At 46.3% G+C, this 11,488-nt stretch overlaps 1 protein-coding gene across 1 annotated transcript in view; it reads right to left on the minus strand.

The window, feature by feature from the left end:
• The window catches only part of HK3 (hexokinase 3), a 302,793-nt gene extending 291,811 nt beyond the window's left edge, over window positions 1-10,982 (minus strand). The window contains exon 1 of the mRNA XM_085618301.1: window positions 10,668-10,982. The gene's annotated coding sequence lies outside the window, so the exon portion shown is untranslated. The remainder of the gene's footprint in view (window positions 1-10,667) is intronic.
• Window positions 10,983-11,488: the final 506 nt, after the last annotated feature.

The following is an 11,488-nucleotide window of genomic DNA, read 5'->3' on the forward strand; positions in this document are numbered from 1 at the left end:
GCTTTCATCAAGGACAAGGGCCACTTAGACCCCTGCCAATTTGGATTTGGGAAACATCACAGCACAGAATTGGCTTTGATAAGTGCCTCGGAACAGATTAGTTGGACACTGGATACAGGGGGCAGTGCAGTGCTGGTCCTACAAGACCTCTCAGTGGCATTTGACACCGTAAACCACCAAATCCTGCCGAAGAGACTGGAGGACATTGGGGTGCAGGATAAAGCCCTCGCTTTAGTCAAATCATTTCTGTCAGACAGAATCCAGCTTGTCGCAGACGATAATTTCAAATCCCCATCCTTCTCTCGCCCTTGCGGCGTCCCCCAGGGTTTGTGGCTAAGTCCGACCCTTTTTAACATCGACGTGGCTCCTTTGGCCAAACTCATTAGATCATTTGGCTCTCTGCATTTACCTATGCAGATTACACACAATTAGTGATCTCCATATCATTTAATATCTCAGAGACAGCAAAGTGCTTTTACAACTGTATGCAAGAGATCAGAAAATGGATAGCCCTAAACTGCTTAAAGTTGAAGTCAGGCAAGACTGAGGTGCTGCTCTTTGGGAAGGATTCTTCCTTCTGGTCCCAAGACTGGTGGCCACCTGAACTTGGACAACTTCCGCCGCTAGTCACAAAGGTAAAAAATCTTGGAGTTGTCTTTGATAACCAGCTAACCTTCAAAGGGCATGTGAATACAATCATGTCTGCCTCCATTTTTACAATGAAACTCTTACGGAAGATCTTTCCTTTCATTCCAAAGGACCTGCAAAAAACTGTGTTTTCTGCTTTGATACTTTCAAAGATTGACTATCCAAATGCTCTTTTTGTAAAGTATAAGAAAAAAAAGACAAAATAGCTGCAGGCCCTACAGAACTCAGCCGCTTGCCTGTTATTAGGCATATCCAAAAATAGAATCAGCCTCAGATGCCCTTCCGCTTCTCCATTGGTTACCTATTGAGAAGCGTATACAGTTTAAGGCCCTGTGCATTGCTTTCAGGCCTCTTCATGGGGAAGGCCCACAAGTTTTTAAGCTTTGGTTTCAATAGTATTTTCCGCCTTGATCTCTTTGCTCAGAAACAGAATGCTATCACTGTTCCCAGAGTAAAAAGATAAAAATAGGGCGGGGTAAGTTTTATTGGCAGCGCCTCCTGTTTCTGGAACAGTCTCCCTTTATTCCTGAAAAAGGAATCAGACCTTCTCTGCTTTAGGAAAAAACTAAAAGCCTTACTTTTCAATTTCTACGAGTCTCTAACCTTGGCCAGCCTCATAACCTGGTACTGCCCAGATTGCAAGCTTGCGCGCCTAGACACCTCAGGGTAGTAGTGCACGTTTATTATACATTTTTATTTCATTTCAAACCAACTCATTACTTAGCAGAAATTAGCTGAAAATACCTCTGCCTTTCTAATACTAAAGGCCTCCTTTATGAGAGGTGTGTGTCACGTTTGCACCATGAAGCATGGTACATGCGTGACACACACCTCCAAGTCAGATTTTTTAAGCTGTTCAAAGCCACTTTGGGTGGCTCTTAGTGGCTTAAAAATTCTGGAGTACCGCAATGCTGTGCAAATCGCATGGATTTTGACGCATTCCCAGATATACAGGAACTGGGGATGTGCCAAAAACGGAGAAATATCTAGTTTTTTCTTGTTTCTTCCTCTTTCTATATGTGCTGGATTCTGCAGCACACTTAGAAAAATGAATACACTTCCCAAGGTTGGTTTTGTGCAGGAAGGTGCCCATATAATATTACAAAACATTTATGGGGGGGTGTAACACCTCAAATTCTCCTCCTGAATTCAATCTCTCATACCATTTTTAAAAACCGTTATGGCATGTATCTGCATGTTCCAAACTGCCACGGCTTGTGGGCCACTTTCTAACTAACTGGTTCCATAATATAGCTATCTTTAATTTGGTGCCGGAGAGTGTTTCTTTCCCAGTTCCACCCTTGAAGGTCGTCATTTAAATTTTGCTTAAAAATAACTTACTTCTCGGAAGAACTATGGCAGGAGGTCTGCCAGGGGTCAGGGTTGCAGGTCGCCCTCTGCCAGGGCCAAACACAAACTCTATATGAGAGAGACTTAGGCGAAGCTCTGGGTAGCACGCGAGAATTCAGCAGCAGAGAAAGTGAAACCAGCTCTGCTGCTGCTCTGGAGAGCACCGGACAAGACAGGGCTGCAGGGCGCTCTCTGTCAGCAGAAATGGGCTCCTGCGCCTCCCCTTGGAGGAGCCCCACTCAAGAGGGCCTCACCTTCCGTGGATCCCATGAAAAGTTAGACAGCCTTCTACTTAGTTATTTTTAAAGGTTATTTATCTTTACAGTGTTTTCTTTTCCTTCTCTCCGAGTGGGGCCCCTGAGCACATTGGGGGCCCCCCACACCGCGGGGGGGGGTGTGTTACGCCCCTGATATTGCTCCCAGTGGCCTATAGACATGGTACCATATTTATAACAGGAAAATACAGTCATTTGTTTAAATGTGAGGAATTTAAAGTGAAGAAACATGCTTCGTAAATCATTAGGACTTATTTGAATTAATTTAAAGTAGAGAAAAACATTAGGAAAATGTTTCTTTGAAACAATTTTCTTCACTTTAAATTTCTCCCATTTAAAAGAAAATGACGGTATTTTTCAGTTACAAAAATGGCACTGTGCCTACTAGCCACTGGGAGCAAGATTCATTCTTTTTGAAAATGTGACACTTTGGAAAGGGAGACAATTTAAATGAAGAGTTAACTCAATTGTTAAGTTAACTCCTTTTTTAATTTCCTCTCATTTAAAAGCATTCGGAAATATCATGTTGTTCTCATGCTCCAATATTGAGTTGAGAAGGACTTTTATTTAAGAGTTATACTTCAGTGCCTCAGTTCTAAACCTCTGTGACCTACCATGGCTCATACATCTGACTGAGCACTGCTCATTATCAGGCCCTGCTATCTGCAGCCTGAAAACAATGTAACATAAACATAGCCTTTCCTTAACTTTAAAAGGAAAATGCAACACATGTTTATTGCAGTTCCTAGTTAAAAATGAACTCAAGGCTTCTGTAAGCTACTGGTAGCTCACAATCGACTGGTTGGAAACACTAATCACTGAAACAGACAAAGACATACCTGTGGATTCTAAGCACAGACAACTGGTGACCGACTGGGTACAGGGTTGGACACCACACACAAGTGTTAGAAAGCTGCAAAGGCATGATTAGGGATCACCAACACAGACAACTAATAACTATAACCAAGATTTACTTAGATTAGAGCAGTCCATTGCTGTGCAGCAATCTGTTGTGTTGCATTGTGAAAATGGCAAAACGTAGAGCTGCACTGTATTTACTTTGTGTCACGCTTTGACTGCGTTATTGGCTGTGCTTGCTGGCTTTGTTTGCCCAAATAAATCTCATCTTAGAACGAAGACAAACATGTTTCAGCAATGCACTATTACACAAAGGTGAGCGGGCAATGTCTTGCATAAAATTTGTACTCGAGACACATCCTACAGCCCAAACCTCTATAAGCAGACAACTGTGCAATTGTTACTTACCTAAAATGTGTAATTTTGCAGAAACTACACAAAATAACCATGGTAAAGCCACATAATTTTTCTTTTGCCCATTATTTGCTCCTGTTTTCATTTGCTGTTTGGACTCCATGCAACACCAGATTGTACTACTTAGTGTGACTTTAGTTGAACAGCTTTTGCATCGTGCTGTTCCTAAGCACCCACTTTGTATGACTCATGAGTGGTTTGGCATTATACAACCAAAGCTGGTCAACAATGCACTTGATTCTTGTTTAAGCCATTATGCGTCATGTGGCATCATATAGGGCCCGATAATGACTTTTGGCGGAGCGGGCAGTATGCCACCGCCACGCTCCTGCTGTACCAAAGACGTCGTTGGGCCGCCTGCCAGATTAGGCGTTTCCTCCTGTCTGTCGGGCTGGTTTTTGGCGTCCCGGCGGCGGTGCCTCTAAACATGGGCACCACAATGGGAATGCCAAAAACAGTTCATGCACGCCATGGACTGTACAGTACATGCCATGCAGCAACTGGTGTGCATGCACACAGGAGGGCATATGTTGTACCCCCTGTGTCCTTCCACATGGCATTAGGCACCAGTCCGCCACAGTTTTCATGGCGGTTCCACCGCCATGAAAACTGTGGGGAAGAGGAAACTCGCATTATGCTTGGTGGGACTGCGGCAGTCCCTCCAAGCATACTGTGGCCTCAGGACCATTGCGCTACCGCCAGGAAACGCGGTCCGACCACCCTAGTCTTAATCGGGCGGTCAGACCGCTGGTGTGGCGGTGGCCAGACCACCACTGCTGCGCCACCATGAGTCTGGCAGTACTCAGACCACCAGACTCCCAATCTGGCTCTTAGCAACTCGTGAGCTCCCAATCTAAGGCATAGTAAATCTTGACCTAAGTGCAGCGTCAGCTACCACAAGCTAGTCACAGAAACTAAAACACTCAAACAGACCCTGGGATCCAAAACAAAGGCAATTAATGGCTAAGTACAAGCTCAGAGACCACAGGATGTGGTCTAACATAGGGATAAGCAGGGGTGTAGCTTCAGGGGGAGGTGTTTGAAGTGTTACACTCCCCTAGTGAAGGTATCTTCTGATAAACAGTTGCGTACAAGTGCCTTCAGTCGGGTATGGTGAGGTCCTGTCGGTTTTCACCAAGACTTTTCACACACACAGACAAAACTATACACCGACACACTCTCCCTTTCTCTGTTTAGAAAGTCTTCAAAAATGTTGGTGAGTTTACAATATGATGTGTTTTCCTTCACTTAGAACCCCTACCAATCCACGTTACTCTCCCTTTCCACTGCACCCTAAGCTCCTCTCAACCGCTCTGCCCCCATATAATGCATTTTTACATCATATGCCAGACTGGTGAAAAATCTGAAGCTCCCCCCAATCTTACTGAGCAAGTTACGCCCCTGGGTGTAAGCATCCAAAACACAGGCACCCAATGACCTAATTCAGGGAAAGAGACCACAGGCTGGAAAGATAAATTGACAAAGACTCCCTTGCAGTACCAAACTCTGATATATTTACTATGTAGAGGGGAAGAGACAATCAGCCATGTACGTAGGAGCCCGTCTGCACACCACAAAGGTATACTAGCGCAATATCGAGTATCAAATATCATCCAGCCAAAATATTGTATCTAGAATACCTCTATATGGTGACGGTCAGCATATATAGGTAAGTATAGATTTACTGTTCCAACTCCACACAGCGGCAGTGTCTCCATGAGAGTGGAGGAGCATCGCCCGTCTGCTGGAGAGCAGGAAACATGAAAAATAAACTGGTAATAAAACAGATTTATCACCATTTTATTTTTCGTGCTGGTAGCAGTCGATTCTGAGGGTGGGGCAGAAGCAGGGAAGAATAGTGTGCATTTCAGTTTAATGTGTGCATGTCACTTTGTCCGGCTGTCTAGCGACGGCCAGCCTGATGTGCATATTAAACACTCCAACCCGAGCTGTCTTAGACAGCTGGGTGGAGAGAATGAACAGGCCCCCAGTGCTTCAAGGAGCATCAAACCAGAGTGCTGCAACCAATCCCGGGGTTTCTTTCATGCTGCCTGAGCAGCATGAGAGCAGCTCCAGGATTGGTAGAAAGGAGTTCCTGGCTGGAGCTCTGCGAGCCCACGCTGCCGAGATTTAGAGGAGCACGGACACCAGGAGCACAAGGCACTAGATAAGTTGATCTTTTTATTTTTTATTTAAAATCGTTTAACTCACTGACAGGCACTGTGAGAAACTCACACTACCTTCAGTCACAACTTAAGAGCTCTCAACCGTGGTAAACGGCGTTTACTTAGCATGCGTTACTTCGCATGCCATTACTACGCGGACGTTAGTACGCACGCGTTTTTAGTTCGCATACCTTTCCTACGCAAGTCGGAACAGCGACTTGCGTTAGGGGGGGGAAGGTGTTGGATTTAAAATCCAACACCTTCCCTAGTGTCCGCATAGACTGGAGTTGGAATAGTAAATTATACTATTCCAACATCCAGCACCCCCTACTGCAATTCGTTGTTCCGAATTGCGTAGGAAAGGTATGCGAACTAAAAACGCGGTCGTACTAACGACCGCGTAGTAATGGCATGCGTACTAAACGCATGCGAAGTAACGTCATATATTCCTCAACCGTGGGTCATTATTGACACTGGGAAAAACAGACAAGGATTGAGCGCTTTGGATTTGAGCCTACGGGCACTGTTGGTTTTTATTTGTGCCCGTCAGTGAGTTAATATTCGCTCGTCGCCCCACCTGTTCTAATTGTCACAGGCTGACACTGACTCCACATCTATGCATCTTTACTTTCTATGTATCCTCAAGGTATTTGTTAGGTAGTTGTGGAGTTAAGAATAGTAAACCTATATATTTATCAACGTATACTGACCTTCACGATATTGTGGTAGCCTTTATTGTGGATATAATATTGTTTCAGGAAAATATTGTGTGACTTGGTATTGTGACATACATTCATAAACAGGCAAAAGGGCGAACACACGATGGTACAGAGAGAAGTGTTGTACCAAACACATTCAGCTGGCTTATGTGTGTCATTTTCAGGCCCAAAGGAACGGGGGAAAGTGAAGATGGCAACATTTGCAGATATCATGGATGGGGGGTGAATACTACTGAGAAGCACATTAATTTCTATGCATGGGCTATTATAACCCAAAGTATTCTGGGAGTTGTAGTCCCGGATCAACTTAAAAGAACCAACTGGACTAAGTCCTAGGCACACAGTTTTTAACATAAAGAAAATCTGGACTGTAGCATAACTGCGGCGCTGCTGACCAGTGCCCCTGAGCTTGTTTTGCTTCTTGAGTTTTGGGGAGGCGCGCCCTCCTGGTCCCCGCTGCTGCCTCCACCTCTCCGGGTCTGCTGCCTGGCGCCTGAATCTGACTTTCCTGTCTTTGCGGCATTCCGAATGGCGATGCTGCTGCCCCTGAAGCCCCGGGTGTGTGTACGTCGACGACCCGCTTTGTGATCGGCGGTGTCTTGCCCTCCTCCCTCCGTGGTCATGTGGCTGCCTCCCCCATACGACCCTGAGTAAAGCCTTCGAGTCTGCTGCCTTGTGGTTTTCGTGTTGGATTTTTGTGTGTTCTGCCATTTCGGGTTTATGCTGTCGGTTCCCATGGCCTGGGTCTTCCATCTTGGCGGTTTCGACCTATCCTCATTGTTGCTGGACTGCTCCTTGTTCGCCTGTCTGTTCTTTTACTCAAATCCCCCCCCCCTTTGGTCTCCTACTCCCCTCCCATATTATACTATAACCGATTCATGGATTGTTTATGATTGTTGGTACCCAACCGGTTTGTATGTCTTTTACTGTGACTGTTTTGTAAGTACTTTCCCTCTTGCCGGTCTGCCTGACCCGATTATGCATTCCTTACCCCTTTTTACCATTCCCCCCTACCTTCCATGCCCCATTTGACGTGCGTCTTGGCTATGCTATGCGCTAATAATCCATATTATTGTGTATTTGCTGTTTTTTCTCCTATGTTATACTTGGCTCCTGTAACTGATGTAATTTTGTAACTTGTAACTCTCTGATCCTCATGTAAAGCGCTCTGATATTTCCAGGTCTAGCCAGCGCTATATAAAACCCTGCAAATAAATAATAACGTCCCAGGTGACATGCAACTTACTGATAGCCTAAACCTCCAGAAACCTCCACTTGCCAACTCTATCTAAAAGACTGATAAAGCGCCTAGAAGTCACTCTGTTTTCCGAGTGTGCTACATGAAAAAATGAATCTTTCGCTGCTGCACATTAGTTATGAACGGTGTGCGTATGATATGTACAGGTTGCATTTGCAAATGGGATTTACATTACTGGAGGTATAATATGGAAAATTGTCCATTTCTAGAGGGTGGACATCTGGGGTGTAGTGTATTGCTCGAGGAAAACGCATCTGGGGTATCGCATTCAATTTAGGACGCATCTGGGCGCTACAGATTGTATTGGCGCACAAAGATTTTTCTGTTGTCTGTCTAGTCAGAGAGGCCATGGACTGAATGAGGACGAGGTCTAAACATGTCTTTTAGAAATGTGTACGATGATGCACACTTCCGAGTGCTGACAGGGGCTCCGACCACAAAGAGCGTTTCAGTTTCTAGGTCTCAGAAACCCCGAAATGTGCAATGCCAATAGGGTGGCGCAACGTGCTGCACAAGAAAAGCAGAAGTGAGCTGCCACGGACTCACCCTAACCTGTGGCTCTGAACTCAATCTAGGAACTGCTGTCGCTTGCAGCCTCGCCCAAATAAGTCCCATCCTACAACGAGTCTCTCCCCGCAATCAGGCTATTCCACCTTGTGTTACACTCCTTTGGAAGGGCTCCTCACCTTTCTTTCATGCTCCCTATCACACTTCTTTTGATCAGCAGACCCTGATCCAACTCTTAAAAAAAGTTTTCTAAACTTTTTTTTTTTTTAAACGCATCCAGTTTTCCATCCTGCATTTGTTTTTGTTTTTTTTTGCTTCATTTAAAAGCAATCACAGACATGGTGGTCTGCTAAACTCAGTGTGTGATGGCAACGTTTCGGTTTGTGAACTTACCTCATTATCATTCAAGAGGTAGGTCAAATTGCAACCCACTACCATTTGATATTGGGTGAACCGACTCATTTGCACATAGGTCAGTTCAAAAAATACGAAATGCAGCTGGTAAAAAGCCTGTGTGCAAATTGTGACATTTTTTTGACAAATGCATTATTAAAACACGAGACCATTAAGTTACACTTCTCGGGGTTCTAATTTATGAGCTAGCTGTCACTGTAACCCTTCGACCAAAGGGACGACTCAAGGAAGGGCTAGCAGTGCCAGTCATCCTTCCGAGGTCGATAAAATCGGCGCCACTGCTTTGGGGTGCAAATCATTTGTCACTCGCAGCGCTGAAGAGTCAGAAAGCTGTGCAGTGCACCTCCATGACAAAGTTATTAGTATTGCGTACAGGCTTCTGAAATTTACGAGCTGACACAGGGGATTACATCCTTTCCCACGCCCCTTTTCTCTATGGAAAACAACCCGAACCGGTTCAGCCTCATATCCAAATCCAGGATTTCCAAATCCGCGAATTATCCCGGGAGCCCGGGAGAAGCACATTATCCTTTCTCGTACATTGCGCCACAATGAACAATGTGGGGTAAATGTGGCACCAGTAGGGCTCAGTACAAAGGTGAACTGACCTCATATGCCCTCCTTTCCAAGCCCTCTAAGGGCGTCTGATTGGCCTCGTTCACTTTTGGTGAGCTTGTAGCATGAGAGCATGAGGTCTGGAAAAATGAGGGGTGCCCGGCCACCCTCCCCAGCACCACCGCCAGGGAAGCCGCTCCACTACCCAGCTCCCTTCATTTAAGGTCATCTCGACCCCATGTGGATGTTTGCCCTCCAGGCTCAGCCTGTAAGAGGCCATCTCATCAGATGTAGGGATGCTGTCAGATCTGGAGCGCGTTGTCGATATCTGGCAGCTTCAGCTGCAGTATTGCGTCTAACTCAGGGGACATCTACAAAGTTGGCTCCTTAAAACCACATCTGGACTATATGGCTCATGCTCTGGAGGTCAGATCTAGGTTATTGTGTACAGTTCTGAAGCCCACATATGGATTATGTACGTCATTCTGAAGCCTCACCTACACAATTATGTCCAATACTGTCTCCTCATTTCTGGAGGCCTCGTTTAGCGTGCTGCCTCCAGATCTGAAAACTGTGTCCGAAGGACCGTGTTCTAGTCTGGAACAGGTTCAAGTGTCCAGTTTTGAAGGCCTCGTGTGGGAGTTTGCAACCTGTTCTTGAAACTGCATACAGAGTTCTGTGGCTGGTCTTGGCGGCCACATATGGTTATTGTGTCAAGTTTCAAAGAACACATCTCAAGCAGTGCGCCCGCTTCTGGATAACACCTGAAGTTTTGTCTCCACCTCCTCTCTGGAGGTCTCCTCTTGAGTTCTGCGTCAACCTCTAGACACTGTATCTAAAGTATTGTGTTCCAGTCTGGGACCTCATTTCAAAAGTGTTCTGTCAGGTTTTAGGAGCCTCTGTGGAGATCTGCACCCTTGCTACATACAGAGTTTGGCGTCTCGTCTTGGAGGCAATACATGGACATTGTGTCCAGTTCTGAATGCACTTCCTGGAGTTGTGTGTCCAGATCAGAAAGACACACCTTGAATACTTTACTGTGTGCTGGAAAATGTATTGTGAGTAGTGCGTACAGCTCTGGAGCATTGTTCTGGTGAATACATCTGGAGTATTGTGACCAGTTCATGAAAATGCATCTGTTCTATTGTGTCTAATTATGAGTGATACATGTGGACTCTAGTATCTAGATATGGAGGAAACATAAGACTTGTGGGGCCCAGCTCTGGAGAATACTTCTGGAGCATCCACTTCTGGAAGGGCACCCCTGGAGTACTGTGCCCAGCGCTGAAGAATACATGTGGAGTATTGTGCCCAGCTATGGAGACCACATCTGGAAAACTGTGCTCAGCTGTGGAGACCACACATGCAGCCTTGTGTCTAGTTCTGGAGGGCGTCACCACAAGCACTGACAGATCAGAGATGGTGCAGGTGAGAGTTACCAAGATGGCAGATAGAAGTAGTATGTTAAAAGTTGTAACAGTATAAAGTGACAAGAGAGAGGTACCTTTCTTACAGCCCTGTGGTCCAATCCTGGAACTTCCTCTTTGTCTGTCTTTCTCTTCCCGCCTTCTTTTCACCCGAGTTATCTTCTCTTCCTTTTCTGTTCTCCTTCCTCCTCCTCTTTCCTTCTTTCTCTTTTTATCTTGTCTCTTCTGTATACACTGCCTTCCCGGTGCTGTTCGCTTTCGCTTCTCCTCGTCGCTCTCCTCAGCCCTCGAGCGCCCGGGAGTCCCTCTCAGGTGCTACTCACGCTGGCAGTGACGCTGCTTTGGCGTGTCCGGGACTCCTCGTGGTACCGACTCCTCCCCGGCCTTACCGCATCAAGGAAACAGGAACCAACCCGGATAGGGAGCTCGCAGGGTGGCTGTGTCCGAGGGTGTGTGCGAGGGTGTGTCCGAGGGTGTGTGCTCGCGCCTGCTGGCTGCACCCCGAAGCGTGCAGCACCCTGCGTCCCCCCTCAGATTTCCACGTTCCTGCACCACGTGACATCATGACATTATTCTACAACACGGCGGACCATGCGGCACCCCGCATCCTCCGTGACCTCTGCACCCCCCAGCATGGCCCTTACAGACCCCGAGTCTTACTACGCGTTCGTGCACCTAACTAAGTACGTTGTTCTGTAACGTCATAAACTGTGGAGTACCTTGCATACCATATAATCTCTGAGGTACCCTGCACCGTGCGGCTACGCCCTACAGCCTCCTTACTTAACTTTAATACGTCAATCACTGTGAACTGTGCAACACCCTGCATCCTCCGTCACATCTGCAGTACCGTGCACCCACCTGCACCATTCTGAACCGCAGCCAGCACCCTGCACCC

The sequence above is a fragment of the Triturus cristatus genome, chromosome 7 (assembly GCF_964204655.1).
Source record: "Triturus cristatus chromosome 7, aTriCri1.1, whole genome shotgun sequence".
Taxonomy (NCBI): Eukaryota; Metazoa; Chordata; class Amphibia; order Caudata; family Salamandridae; genus Triturus; species Triturus cristatus.